We start from the raw sequence: 11,769 nt of genomic DNA on the forward strand, positions 1-11,769 counted from the left end.
ATGCCTGACGGTAGATGAATCTGATTTCTGGGGTGAACCTGTTGTATATTATACAGCAAGGGACATCAAGGCGTTATTAAAGAGTATGTTTTTCTCAAACTTAGGGAGGGCAATTTCCCCCTGTCCTCCCCGAATGAACGCCTCTAAATATGACACTGGAACGAGGGGGATGTTAACTAGATGCAGAGTATGTAACATCATTGCCGAAACCAGTAGCAAAATTGTGATTTCATATATCTTCCTTATTTATTGCTTGAAGTGGGTGTCAAAATGACTACGAATTAAACAGAATAGGAACCTCTTCTACAGGACATACTACTTCTACATAATTAGGCCTGCAGGGCTAATATGAAATATCTCTAACAAATAACACATTGCGTAACACTGGGTTACTATTGTATCACGCTCCTATCTTAGAAGTTCCTAGTTCAATGCCGTTTTCAGTAGTTCAGCATTCCATATCCACAAATCACAACGTTAAGTATAAAAAATAATATTTTAGTTTAATCCACGTTAAATTAAGACTTGCTTATGGTCGGTTGATTGGTTGTTGAAGTTTAACGCCCCTTTCAACACTGGGGCTCTGTGAGGCATAGACGTACAATTTAATACGCGATACAAACTACATGAGATTAAACCCAGGACTCCTGCGCCAAAACAAAGTATGCTACTCATAACAACGAGCTCAAAACTTGTGTACCTACTAATAGTATAAAAAGAGAAATTGAGGAAATTGTTTTAGTAGCAGGAAATGTTATTAAGTAGAAAATCACGCTTAATACAAAGAGGCTAGAGACTTAAATAATGATGATAATATTATAAATAAATAAAATAGAAAGTCACTGTAAGCTAGAGAATAGCAAGGGGGCGGGGGCCCGGTAACACCATCCGCCTTCCCAACTTACCCCAAGCTTGTTGTGTAGCAATGTAGGTCAAGTATATGAAACTATTATTTCCGTTGTGCAAAAAGTAGCTACCCCAAAAAATGTTTATGCTCCTCCCTCCACTTGAAGGAAAAGATAGCTATCTTCGAAAATGTTTGTGCCCCTCCGCTTGCCCTCTCCCAGAATTAAAGCTGACGTCCTCATTGAGGAATAGTTTAAATGATATGTTCAAGTTAACGCCCTTTTTCAGCACCTACTGTATTAAGAAAAAAAAATACCTCAAGATTACTTCTTCGTTTACCTCAAGATTACTAGAGAACTGGTGGCCTCAAAACATTTTGATTTTCTTTCGGGGGAAGTCGGGTGGAGATTGTATGGCGTTACTCATAGACCCAACTCTTGGGAGATTCTTGAGAGGAAAATGAAATTAAATATTTTAGTTTTACGTCCGACGGTTATTCCGTGTAGGCTAACGGAGACGGAGATGATGAGAAATGAATAAAATAGTGGAATGAAGAAAGTGGTAAGAAACGGAAGAGCCGCGAGAAAACCCACTCACAAAGTGTTTGTCTACCAGAAAGCTCACTTGAGGCAAACTGGAGTCGAACCAGGGACCCCATGCACCAGAGGTGAACACTCTGCCAATTTTTTTTATTACAACTTAATATCAGTACAAGCCAATAAACAAAATAAAGAAGGTGATACAAATTGGCAGGTACAGCAAAAGGTACATTATGTTAAATAAGTTAAATAAGGTGCATGTAAAACACAATACTTGCCAATTGATAGGGATGCCCTCTAAAAAATTTGCACATAACCTATTGCGCATGGCAAAAGGAATTTGTGTTAGTTGTGGATATTAAAAAAAAAAAAAAAAAAAAAAAGTAGATTTAGGAAGTATGAACAAGGTTCTGAGATTCTGCTAACAAATATCAAACAGTGTTTCCAATCAACCAGTTAACAGCTTGGTATTTAGTTCTCGGAAAAAAAGTAAAGAAGGAAAAAAGAATTAAGTTTATTGAAATAGCCTTGGAAGTAGTGCGGCACATGTGGACCATATAGCGACAAAACTGGGGCCACACCACTGCAGCTTCACCACATTCTGTAAGACGATGTTGAATAGTGTCCTTTACATGGCAAGAAGCACAAAGATCAGAGACACTAAACCCAAGTGAATGTCGTCGGGCTACAGTATCAACAGTTTGATGCACCACAATAAAACACACTGATCTTGCACGATAAGTTAAATAAGGTGCATGTAAAACACAATACTTGCCAATTGATAGGGATGCTTAACAACGATATTAGGAGTAAGAGTACAAGGTTGGCGAAGGACCGAATACAGTTTTCTTAGACAAGGGACTTCGTCTAAATAATTATTCAACAGTCGATAACAAACCTCATACAGAACTGGTTTCAGATAAATATATTTAGGTGAGAGATGTCCAAAGTAGGTGTTTCTAATGGCACATTGTGTAATAAGTTCATGAGGAGCTGAGTGTTGGGATGATCAGGACGCTCGAGGAGTAAACGTAAACATCGTTGGAGAAATAGGGCTTTAGTTTGCAATTCGACATCTTTCAAATTTAATCCACTGTTTTGGAGATCGTTTCACGAGATTTGGAAGGAAACACGAAAAATCATAGGCTTCCATAGAAAATTATCCACAGATATCTTAACATTTGCAAGATGACAGGGAGAAAAAGGCAGTTACTTCGGCAATCGCAACATAATATAATTGAGGTAATCCATACAAACGCACAAATTCTAGGCGAGGAAAGAGGCTAATGTTACTAAATCGATGTTGGTCAAGCACATAGGTTAGCCGATTGACAGCAAGGCCAACATTATTAGTAATAATATCTACCACACGAGAACTGAAGGTGACTCCCAAGATTTTAACTAACTGTTGTAGCTTATCAATGGAAGTAGAAGCAATAATGGTTAAGCAGTTACTCAGAGGCATTACGTACGTTTTATTAGGGTTAAGCTTGGCTCTGGATACTGATTCGTAGGTCTTTACGTATTGTATTAAAACGCTTAAATCGGCGTGACTAATCGTAAAACATTTAACATCGTCGATAAATGAGTAAACTCGCACAAAAGTATTATATATAGTGACACCATTAAGGGCATGTCGGACGTTATATAGAAATGGTCCTAAATTTAAAATAAAAAGCTGATTGCTCAACGGACCGCCCTGTTGGATGCTATTACTAATGCAAAAGGTATAACTGAGATATCAATTAATTTTGAGTTTATTTGTCAAATTACAATATAACAATTAAACTCAAAATTAATTGAAATCTCCGTTCTGCCTTTTGGTTTAGTAATGACGAAAGGCAGAATCCAATTACATAAGATATCTCCAAATCCATAAGCTTGAAGACAAGAAAATAAATATGTATGGTTCACTCGATCAAAAGCATTAGAATAGTCCAAGGCGACTAAGTCCTCGTCACATGTTCAATATCTTGATGGTAGGTGATGAAGTCACGTATAGCAGCAAGAATATCTTGAGCACGTTTATTTGGTATGTCATCATGTTGTATAGGCCCAACAAGATGGGCAATAAGAGTTTGTAATCGAGCACTTATACATTGACTAATAATTTTAATGATTAAGTTTTGAGTTTAACGCCCTTTTCAGCAGCGAGGCTACATGAGACGGGACCTATCCTAACAGCACAGGATGTGCTAGATATGTGCCATTTAGGTGTCCCAGCTACTTTTTAGGTACCCGACACTTGGCACATGTGATATTCATGTGCTAAGTATGTACCTCAGCTACACTGAGAAAAAAAATTGTAGGTGACATACTTAAAAAGATAGGTTACATGCATAATTCCTGTAGTTTTTGGACTTACGTATAACTGAAAACGCATGTTTTATAATACTTTCTGTATAAGTGTTCCATCAATACGTACTTTCCGTATGAAACAATATAGACGGTCAGCATCTCACATACAAATATACGTATATAACATACAGCTGAGGAATGTAACATAAGTATATGCATGTGAACTACGGAAAACTGTTACATGTCAGACATCCTGCAACGGTATCATGTAACATCGAAGGGCAGTGCCTATGTAGCATATGGATAACGTGTGCTCCGTACTGATTTCTGTAGTAAGCAAGAGGATAACGTATATTTGTACAATATACCGCTGTCCGGAGAACGGATTTTTCTCTGTGTACCTACAGTTTTAGGTACTTGTTATACCTAATTGATATTTGAAACTATGTACTACAATTATAGCATTTATATACCTGGCTCAGTTTTGCACTCTAACAGTCATTTGTTTTCATGTCGTCACTTGGGACATATATCTGTCATGTTCTAGGTACGTCCTTTAGGAACATACTATTTCAGATACTTTAACAATACAAGATGTGCTAGGCATTCTCCATTTAGGTGTTCTAAATTCATCTCCCACATTTGATGCATTTGTTGCTTCCTTTTTCCAAGTGATTGTGTACTAGAAGCAAAAAACGCATCAAATTTATTAGATGGCAACTGTCGCCGATCATTTGAAAGTGAATATGGAAAAACATTGAAATAAAGTAAATAGATACTCGTAATTTTGTTATAAAATTACATGGCGAGTAGATTTTATCTGATCCCAAACGGTTATCGTCCAATATATGCGGTTAAAGGAGCACTCTGATCAGCCAAATTCAAAAGACCTCAACAATTTATCCCTCTACAAGCGAATATGGTCTTCATCGCATCCGTGGCCAAGTCGGTAGAGTACGCGGCGAGTAATCCAAAGGTTGGTGGTTCGCGCTCACCCCGCGTACTTGTTTTTTTTTTAAGTGCTTTTAGACACCTTAATGTAAACACATTACGCATATAGGCGATTTAACATATTTTAGGGGTGTAATTTTGTGGTTCATTGACGCTTATGGCATGGGGAACACCTAGAACATACTAGGCACGTTTCCCAGGTACATGTCAGGCATGTGCTTAGGGGCGGACATAGACTGTGACTATCACTTGCCATCCATGTGATTTCTCTCTCAGAGGTACATAAGGCACATACTGGACAGATACTCATGTACCTGAGGGAACATGATAGGCATATGCCTGCTATGTGATTGTGTTGTTAGGGTACTGATTAACGAGGAATCCGAACCACATGAGCTCCCGCCCAGAATCGAATCCGGGTCTCCCGCGCCAAAGGCGCGTACACTAACCGCTTAGCCACGAATGAGCTCACAAATAATTTTATAATCGCAGGTCAGTAAAGATATAGGTCTATAGCCCTCCACTGTACGAAGATGAGGCTTCTTCGGAATCAACACATTGACAGCAGTCCGAGAGGATTCTCCAAAAGTGCCTACTTGCAATACATAATTCACCTATTCAGTAGGATTAAGTAGAAAAAAATATTATATAACTCAACACCTAGTCCATCTATGCCAGGCATTTTAGAATTCTTAGCTGTGATGACAGCTTGCTTCGCTTCCTCCTGAGAAATGGTTGAGTGAGCGTTTGTCGTTGTTCCGCCTTTAATCTATGTGGCAGATGGGCAAAATAGTCAATGGGTGGTGCTTCAACAACATCCTGCAAATTGAATAGTTGTTGGTAGGATCGAAGGATGATAGCTTATATATCAGAAAACTTAATGACGGATTCTCCATTTTCATCCGTGATACTTTCAATAAGTTGAGACCTAGAGTGATGACGCTCACACAGTACTTGATAGACAGACACACACTCATTGGAATCCATGGATAAGGTTTTACTACGAATATGAATTCCCGCTCGTTGACGACGATGGATTTGTAATAGTTTTGCGTTCACCTCGTTAATGGATGCTACTCGTTTGTCCCCTTGAACAGTCAGAGTATATAAATTATGTAGTACACCATAATAAAAGTTATACATTTGATTGAAACCCTGCACCTTATCTTTGCAATAGGAAATAGACATATAACGAAGCATGCGTTTAACATTATATTCTCAATAGTCAGCAATAGTTTTACGAGAACGCCACTGAACGAGGCAGTGAAAGGTGTCTGTAAACTCTTGTACATATAATTGTTCCATTAAAATAGATGTATTGAGATACCAGAGATCTCTGTCTCGTGGTATTTTGATAACGTTTAACATAGTACTTAAATGTGGCACACAGTGGTCAGAAGCACATGTGGGGAAAATTTGCATATGAACCACCCCGCGAAGCAGAGGTTGAGAAAAAATCCATCCTTGACGAGCTTGTATGTGTGAAAAAGGTAAAACCTGGGGAAGCCGGATGTAGCGTAAGCCAACAATCTTCAAACCAAGGCCAGTTACCAACCTGTGCAGAGTAGCACAATAATTGTAGCCCGGAATTTGCTGTGATTGATGTAGAATACAATTAAAATAATCCCCAATAATGAGTCCATCATAATATCCGGTACATTCCTGGGCAACAACTGTTTCGAAAAATTCGTTTGGGCAGTCCTTTGATTATTCCCTGAGGGCGAGTACAAATTCAAAATTTTGACACCATCTACCATACCACTAATTAAGCGACCAGATGGATAGTAAAAGACATTGTCAAACTGTATACCTTGACGAACAAGAGTAGCGATACCTGTAGCGTTGTAAGAGAAATTATAAACATTGTAGCCTTGAATATTCACAAAAGATGCAGTACCAACTTCCTGTGAGAAGCAAACATCAATGGAGTGACAACGTAAAAAGTCCTTTAAAGCAGTAAATTTGAGAGCGCTGGTTGATTTGTTACTTTGTTGCAAAATGTAAGGAAAACATAATATCGGGAGTAAAAACACTAGGGGAATGCAAAAGCATCAATATGTAAACAACATCTTGGGGAACGAGGAACTGGGAAGTCATTCGTATCAATACGAAAAAAAAAAAAAAAACAAAAAATGTACACTATGGTTGAGTAGGAACTGCGGGAGTAACCTTGGAAGGCAACTGACTTTCACGTGTGGCTTCAGAAGAAAACTTTGCACCCTCCGAAGTAAGCACATGAGAATCACGTGACGTCTTTTAACTGTGGAGACCTTCATTTTCTTGTTTCGTCCAGTTGTGTATTCGGGGGTAGAAATTGATAACTTATCAGTAAAATTTTCACTTATAGAATTGTCAAGGAAAGTACTTGAGTTAGCAGACACGTCATCACTATTGAGGAGTAGACTTGAAGGGGAAGGGGAAAGGGAAAATTGCAGGTGCAGGCAGAGGACTCTCCGAAACTCTGAGAGAAACACTGGTACGAATATCAGAACATGTCATGATAGCACTGGTACTAACAGGGAGTAATGCTTTTGAATCAGGTGGTCGTAAGAAGGGGAAAAGTTGCACATCTTGTATGTTAGGTCGGTCATATCCACAGCTTCTGACGAGGTGGTGTTGGGACGAGACAAAGTAGTGCTTGAATACTGAGGAGTTGGGAGTAAAGGTCCGACAAATAACTCAGTCATGTATAGAGGACCAGGTGAATGACGGACAGGTAGATTACGAGGCTGACGTTTAGTACATTGACTATAAACAAGCATACTACTGCTACAGTAGAAACAAATAGGGGCCGACCAAGATACATAACTGTTGCATGATGACCTTGAAATGTCAATTTAGACAGAATATGCTTTTTTAGAGTCATATACACAACATAAACTCCATTATACACAGGAAAATGTAATCTCCATTATACACAGGAAAATGTAATTTATCACACCATGTTCATTGAGTACTTTAGAAACCGATCCATACGGGCTTAGTATCGCATGAATCACCTCGGGACGGAATTCAATGGGTAATTCTAAAATCCGCACTCGTGTGAAATTTTCACAACCGCTCTTAATATGGACAAAACCTCCCATCAGAATGAGTAAAAATGATCTTTTGAGGTGTTATATTCTACGCAAAAAAATATTATAGATATTAGGGGCACTATAGTTAACATAAACACAATAATGTTCATTGTGCAGTTGAATGACCTCGACTTGGTCCAAGGTAAGTTTTAATTTCTCGGCAAGTCAGGTATGAACCTCAAGTGGCGTCGGTCGTAAATGGCGTAAACTCTTATTAAATTTGAAGGTATTTTTACGTATTGTATTAATGATTCACTGATAAACAAAACACCAACAGAGAACTATACGTTCTCGAGCAAACAGCTCTCTAAACAACACGCTATTGAAACGCACAGGGTACTAGGAATCGTTACTGATGATGAGTCGTGGGCGTAGCGCTACACGCCTGAAACCAAGCAGGCCTCTATGCAATGGAAAGATGCTGGTTCCCCAGTATAAACAATTTAAGCTGATTCAATCTGCGAGGAAAGTGCTTGTGACAGTGTTCTGGGACATGTTTGGTGTGTTATTGGTGGACTTTGCTGTACATGGGACCACTGCAAATGCTACAGCCTATATTAAAACTTTGGTTAAGTTGCGTTGTACCCTTCGTGACAAACGCCGCAACATTAATGCTGATAGTGTCAAACTTCTTCATAACAATGCCCGTCCACACTTTGCTGCTCCTGCGCGTGAGAAACTCAACAAATTTGGGTGGGAGGTGCTCGAACATCCTCCGTACAGTCCTTACCTGGCACAGTCGGACTTTCATCTTTCTGGTCCCATGAAGAAATTCCTGGTCGACCAACACTTTACGACAGATGCGGAAGTAAAATCAACAGTCCGCAGATGGCTATACTCCAACCATACGGACTTCTACGAACAGGGCATCTTGAAACTGGTACCACGCTGGGAGAAATATGTTGAGAAACTTGGTGACGATGTAGAAAATTAGGTAAAAGATGTAAGTTCATTTGTGCTTTGTTTGGTTTCGGTACATATTAAACTTTTTAAATATACATATAGTGGCGGGTCCAGAATATGATCAAGGGAGGGGCTAAATCATATTTTGCCGTTTTATCCAGTGTAAAGTAGGATTCAAGCTCATTTTATCCAGTGTATATCTGAGATTCAAGGGAGGGGGAGGCTATAGCCCCTATAGCCCCCCTTGGATCCGCCCTTATATATATATATATATATATATATATATATATATATATATATATATATATATATATACAGACTGTTCCATAATTCGTGTTATTTTCTACAGCGCTGGGAGAAGATGAAGTTTATACACTATTAATGTAAAATTTGGCACTCTTATTGAGAAATATCTGAATTTTTCGGATTTGTAAAGAAAATAAGACAAAATTGCTGTTTAGCCCCCCTTTTAGGGGTGTAAACACGAAAGTTCATTTTCCTTATGGGAGATTCAATGTTAAATTTTAGAAGCAGTTTTCTCCAATAATTATTCGTGAAGATTTTGGAGCAAATGAGTTGTATTTGTTACAAAATGCAAAAACACTCATTCACAAAGCTAGTAAAGCCGTCTCAAACATTATTTTGCGAAGGTTCCCCTTTTGGGGGGCAAGGGGCGTAAAAAGGTGGTGCGTGATGTGTTACCAAAATCCCAAAATTTATTTTCGGAATGCCAGTAAGCGTGAGATTAATCACAAATGTCACAGAATTAATGCTCCAATGTCCTTACATGTAAGAGTGACTTATAATGGGGCTACAGCCCCCTTTCAAAAATTAAAAAAAATCACCATAAATATCCTTAGTAGGGACATACGAGAAGAAGGTATTTTTGTTAATGTGAAATTTGTCGTCATTGTATCAAATGAGTATGCGTTTTTCAAATCTGGAATATTATTTTGATAACGCACCGCCTTAGGGGGGCACAGGGGGCGAAGTACTCGATGATGGATCTTTATAAAAATTCAAAATTTTGTTCCGGAAATGCCAGTGAGCGTCAGAATTTCACCACTGTCACAGAATTAATATTCTAATGCTCCTTGCGTGTGCGAGTGACTTATATGGGGCTATAGCCCCCTTTCAAAAAATTTTAAAAAATCACCATAAATATCCTTAGTAGGGACATACAAGAAGAAGGTATTTTTTTAATTAATGTAAAATTAGGCGTCATTGTATCAAAAGAGTATGCGTTTTTCAAATCTGGAATGTTATTTTGATAACGCACCGCCTTAGGAGTGCACAGGGGGCGAAGTACTGATGATGGATGTTTATAAAAATTCCAAATTTTATTCTGGAAGTGTGAATGAGTATTTGATTAATCACAAATGACACAGAATTAATATTCCGATGCTCCTTGCATGTGCCAGTGATTGATGTGGTGCTACAGCCACCTTCCACAAATCACCAAAAATCACGATAAATATCCTTAACATGGACATACCAGAAGAAGCTTTTTTTCTGTTGGTCGATTAATGTGAAATTTGGCGTCATTGTAATAAAAAGTTATGCATTTTCCAAATCTGAAATATTATTTTGATAACAGGTGACAAAGGGCGCGGTTGGTAATTTTTGGCTTTGGAGGCCACAGGGGCCGAAGTATAAAAAATTCCAAATTGTATTTTGGTAGTGCCAATGAGCATGAAATTAATTGCAAGGCGCACAGAATTAATGCTCTTATGCTATTTCCATGTACAATCCGCAGCAAAGAACCTGCAACACGAGCATGTAAGTTTATTGTGAAACTACGACTAACAGCACAGGGAATCAACATAACATCTAAGTGGCATGAATCACGCCAGGAGAAACCTCGGCGTCCTCCCCTGCACACTTATTTTGGAGCAAAAGACTTCGTCGTATCACAATAAACATATATGCTCATGTTGCAGGTTTTTTGCTGCGGACTGTACCAGTGATTGATATTAGGCTACAATCCCCTTTCATAAAACAATAGAAATTCATGATGAATGTCCTTATATGCAAGGACCTACTGGCAGAAGGTAAATGTGAAATTTGGCATTATTGTCGAAAAATGTTTGTTTAGAAAAAGAGCTAAAGCGGTAATATGATAATGGTCATGTGTTGATCTCTTTTAGTGGCGTCAACTCAAAATTTGATTGGCCTAACTGGAGTTTCAACGTAAAATGCGGAAAGCAGTTTGCTCTATATTTATTCGAATTTTGCTGTAAATTAGCAGTTTTAGGTAGAAAATACGATATCATTCCTTTTCTTCCTCCCCTTTCATCTATGATGTTACATGCGTTTCTCGTTTTATTGCGCCAAACCTGCAAATTGGGGAAGATAAGCAGTAAGAAAAATTCAAACTTTTCGTTATTTCCCGTGAGCGTCAAAATATTTGGAAATATACCAAAATTAATGCTTAGAAGCTATCTCCATGTGCCAGCGACCACTTTAGTGATTCAATTGCCCCTTCCCGGTCCCAAAATCATTTAAAGAACCACACCACTTTGTTTTATTATCTTCCATGCTTCTCTCTGGCCTATTCAGAATGCATGCTAAGAGATGTGTGTTTAAGAAGCACTGGAACACGTCCGAATCATTTGTTGGCGTCCCACTGTAAGCTGATTTTAAGCAATGTCAACAAACTTTTGTTTATAAAACACCCTCTAATTCCTGACTCAATTTCTTGTTCATGTGTGCTGACAACAGTTTCAGACCTTTTCTTATCGCAATACACCAACGATTTACGAGTTAACGTGTTGACAGTTCAATAGGATTTCGTGTCTGTAATCAACACCTGAGTTAGATTGACTTCTTCGGAAATGGACATTACATAGTAGGTGAATCTCGGGGATAGACTGGCTTAATAATTTGATAATTACTTGTCGTTTCCAGTATACTTTAAGAGTGCATTCATACTGTAGTGTCCTTCGATCATGCAGTCTTTAACTCAGGATCAGCGTGCTAATGTAATTGAATGGTACATTTTATCAGAAAAATCTGCAAGAGCAAGAAGATCCCGTATAGTTAAAGAACCCGGATTAAAAGTACACGATATGCAAATTCACCATTTGTACAAACAGTTCCGCAGCAATTGTTTTCACACTGCCCATCTTGCATCTAGAAAAAGTGCAGGAAGATCT

This window comes from Thermobia domestica, chromosome 5 (genome assembly GCF_964235325.1).
Source record: "Thermobia domestica chromosome 5, izTheDome1.hap1.1, whole genome shotgun sequence".
Taxonomy (NCBI): domain Eukaryota; kingdom Metazoa; phylum Arthropoda; class Insecta; order Zygentoma; family Lepismatidae; genus Thermobia; species Thermobia domestica.